The sequence below is a fragment of the Belonocnema kinseyi genome, chromosome 9, assembly GCF_010883055.1.
Source record: "Belonocnema kinseyi isolate 2016_QV_RU_SX_M_011 chromosome 9, B_treatae_v1, whole genome shotgun sequence".
NCBI lineage: Eukaryota > Metazoa > Arthropoda > Insecta > Hymenoptera > Cynipidae > Belonocnema > Belonocnema kinseyi.
Window position 1 is genome coordinate 3663459 of NC_046665.1, and position 4687 is coordinate 3668145.

Sequence of the window (4687 nt, forward strand, 5' to 3'; positions counted from 1 at the left end):
ATCTAAACAAGTAGAACTCTTGTTTTTTAATAAATACAGTAACTATATTTTAAATAAGTCTCCTGAGTCAGACAGCAGTAACTGCGTGGAAGTAATTAATTTAGAATGTAATTACTGTTTTCTTATGAAAAAAGAATATTATATGTAAGGGGTTGTCCATAAACTAAGTTAACACCTTTGGGCAATCCCCCCACCCCACCCCAAAAATAACGTTGCCCAATAACTGTATAAACACTCAAGGCAGAGAGATATGTATCACGAAAATAGGATAGTAATGGACAACATTCTTACAAGTAAAATTAATTTTAATGCCATATTGAGTGCAATATGAAACACTTTAGATTTGTAAGATTTTAAGTCGAAACTTATATTGGATTTGTAAGCGTTTGAAGTTAAATGAGCCCGTGCTCACTGAGACTTCTATTACAGTGAATCTCTTTTATAGCGCCGATTTTAGAGCTGACGGTTAGTGTGACCTAATCCATTGTAGCCCGATCCGCTTTTGTTTGTTCACGCCTGGCTGCTCGCTTGAGTGACAACCGCAGACCCCGCGGCCCCGCGCAATTCCTGTTATACCTACCTACGGCGCGGTTTAAATTCTCGGAATGGCTATAGAAGGGAGGACTATTGCAGTGTTTCACTGTACTTACAAATATTCACATAATACAGATTGGGAAATTTACAAAGATAAATAATTAATGAAAAATATAATGTCAATTTACGTTTATTTGTCTTCAATTTTTTTTTGTTTTTTCACACATTATTTAACTAAAAAGCGCATTCTGTCAAGTGAAAAAATAGTGATGAGATGTCGATAACGAAATTATGACAAAATATCGATATTGTCTTTGATATATCGGTTTGTAAATATCGATATGAAATATCGATATATTAGACTCAAAATATCGATATTTTCGATATTACGATATCGATATCCCATCACTATAACTAGTCTTCTACTCCTCCACTTCGATAACACTGAAGAATACCTCTCAGATACAGAAAAGATTACACGGTAGAGCATATGCCCATAACTTATCGTCATCTTAGAATTTGTGGGTCCGTGGGAAAATCTGCAAAGGAAAACACTAATAACTATGACGCCTCCCCGTCTCAGGAATTGCAATACAGATGGTTATTTTTGTATGTTATAGAAATATTTATCAAATTTTTGACAGTTTTACATTAGTTTTAAACTCACAACACGATTATTATTGTAGCATTTTCAATCCAATTTCAAGAAGAATTTATGGTTACCAAGTTTTTAAAATAATCTATCTGAAACAGGTTATTTTTCATGAATGTTCCTTAAAACTCAATTTATTATAACTACAAATTTCTAATGTATTGTTTATCTTTTTTTTTAATTAACCCTACAGAATATTTAGGCAATACCCAGGGCCACCAATTCACTCTCTAGAGCCCATTTCAGTTCTCCCCAAAGCGTTACCGGTCAATTTCTATATATCGATGGTCTAGATCTGCTTTGATTTTACTGTTATATTTTTGACCAATTAGAATTCTAGTATAATGCTTCAAACGTGTCTAGACTTGTCTTTCTCCCACCCATAATACTTCTATAATCTTGTAAGGAAGAAGATCTCTGGGTAGCCAGCAAAGAGTTAGTTTCTCTGTATTTTTGAAAGAAGAACCTACAATGTCGCAAGCTAAGATTGGTGTTACAAAAGGTACTGAAAATAACTCCATCACTGGTGCTGCTATTAATAAAAAAAGATTTCAGATGACGGAAGTGGATGCATCACGCAAGAGAAATAAAAAATCTCATTTCAACTACTCTCTACGCACTCAATAACTCCTGCGGTAAAAATTCAATTATTGATCTTGAATTGCAATCCGATAACAGTTTTCAACCAATTATAAAAATGTTATCTAACAATTAACAAGGAATAACTTTTATGGAGGATACATGGTACACATTCCAACAAGAGTTTGAAGTTACAAGTGACTACTTTGAAACTTAAGGATATTTTGCATCAGAGCTCGAACCACTGAAGATCAATAATTACATAGTGAAGTTCACCACGTCCTTCGGTGAAAAGACTATTCTTTTTGACAGAATACCATCTCCTGCGGGTAATTGTGATGATAGCAAAAATAGTCAAAATTCTTGTGAAATCAAGAAACGGAAATTGTTTATGCCTGCTGTAGCTATGAAAAAACTGGCTTTATTGGTTTGGAAAACATTACGTTGTGGGCAAATGAGTATTTTGAAATGCTGAAAGCATTGTGTTGTTTAGTAGAAGAATGTGTGTCTCATATTTTCCAATTATTAACAGAACACTGCGTTGCTGTAAAAATGGCAGAACCATTTGAAAGCTTTATTTTTAAATTGATGAACCATGAAAAGTGTGATGAGTTTAGAAATGTAATTCATAAATATTTATCATCGAAATTCAACGACTATTGATATAATTTAACACGAAATCGGCGGAATATTACTGAGCCATGTAACTTCTAGTGTACAAGCAAATGTACTAAGAAGAATAACCTTCAGTTAAATATGTTAAACTATTTTGAAAAGTTGTTACATGTATGTACCTGAATATTAGTAAATATATGTAAAATTTTTCTTGTGTATTCTATTTTTTCAGATAAAACAATCCAAATCAATTGATGTCACTAAATTAAAAATGTATAATTTTGTATTTTCATTTTTAAAATCCTATTCCCTTCTAGTAATATAAGTAGCAATTAAGTACAATACAGTTTATTCAAAATTATATCTTTTCGATCACAAAATACACAATTTGATCATAGAAGTAAATTTTGGGGACCACTGTTGAGTGATATATGATCTAGCTGAGATGCGTGACGAAGAGAATAACTGTAAGGGGCTTGATGATTTATGTCAGAAGGTATAGAGGAGCGAGGGAACTCTAGCCATAGCAGAGCGAGGGGAGGGAAGGAAAAGCGAACAGAGGTGAACGAGGGTTTCGCAGACAGGTGCATGGCAATGCCTGCTCATAGTGGTGCACCGTATCGGCTAGGCGATGAGGGTGACCTCATAGTGGAACGAGGAGGGCGGAGAAAAAGTGGACAGAAATTAGTGAGAATGTCATAGGCAGGTCCACGTGGACGTCTGTTCAAAGCGATACATCGTGTCAGCTAGGCGATGCGGGTGGCACCATAGTGGAACGACGAGGGCGGAGGAAAAGTGGACAGGAATCAAAATACAAAAACAAATATTGAATTTCTTAATCATAAATATGACTATTTAATTGAATATACAAATTATAAATGTTGACATTAAACAAATTTTGATTCCGTTATTGAGTTGTGTTTTAATAAAAGAGTTACACCTTGTATCAATTATAATTTTATGTAAAATAATAAGCTCTCATTTACAAATTTACTAAATAACATCCAATAATGTATTACATCTCTCACATCCACCAAATTAAGAAAGGAAAAAAAAACAAGCAAATGTAGCAATTATACTGTCATTGAAACAACTTTATCTATGACATCAAACACCGAATGTACCGTACTAGGATACGAACCTTGATATAACAAAATTGATCATGTAATTATGTAACAACTTTGATGCGAAAAGGAATGTCAGTATCTCCATGGTCTCGGAAGGTGTTGGCCCACAAACCTAATTTTATAAAAATAAACAATCCGTTAACCATGGACAGAACTGTTTCAAATAACATTGTTCTTATGAAAAACTTAATATTTTACGAATAGATGCGTTTTAAATATTTCAAGTTTTCTTCCCTGGCAGAAGAATCGGAAAGAAATTACCCCTGGCGGACCGAACAAATCGGATGGAGCCTCTACAAAGTACCCGTAAAGACCCCATTGGGTCCCCGTTCGGTTCCTTTTTAAAAAACTCAAAAAAAGAAAAATAACAAAATCAACTTTTAAATGGTTGAAATTCGGATTCTACGTAAAAATTTTCATTAGAAACTCACGGAGTAATCGCAATACTTTTTCTTGCAGCGTTAAAAACTTTAAAAAATAACATTTCTGTTATTTACATGGGCCGAAGGCGCCTTCAAGTGCATCTTCTTTTAGAAGCAGTTAATAAGTGCTCCGTCAGTAACTTCAAGCAGAACTAGATGCTAGCGCCACGCAGTGGAAACCTCAGAGAACAACGCTGCGATGCAAGTGAGAGAGAATTTTATTTTTAAACTTCGCGCGCAACATACTACTTGAGCTATTATGGATGCGCTTGAAGTCACCTTCAGCAGAAGTTAATGACATTTAAAAATTTTTTAACGCTATAGAATAAAGTATTGCTATTACGCCGTGAGTTTCTAATAGAAAATTTAACGTAGAACCCGAATTTCAACAGTTTAAATGTTGATCTTGCTGTTTTTTGAGTTTTTTAAAAAGGAACAGAATGGGATCTTTACGGGTACTGTGTAGAGGCTCCTATCGGTTCCTTCGGTCAGCCAGGAACTTTTCCGATTTTTATGTGAACTTTGCTTCCGTTTCTTTCCGAACGCTTTCTCTTTCCGAAGCTTTCCGATGCCTTTCCGAACTTTTGCGAAGTGTCCGACTTCATTTACTCTTTTCTGAACCTTTCCGATTTCTTCCCGAATAAATGACGTAGTGTCCCAACAGTGTATTCCAATTCTTTCCGATTTTTCTCCTGAGTCCCACTGTTTATGTTCGTTCCGAATTCTTTCTGAATAAATGTGAAATATATGTTCTATTA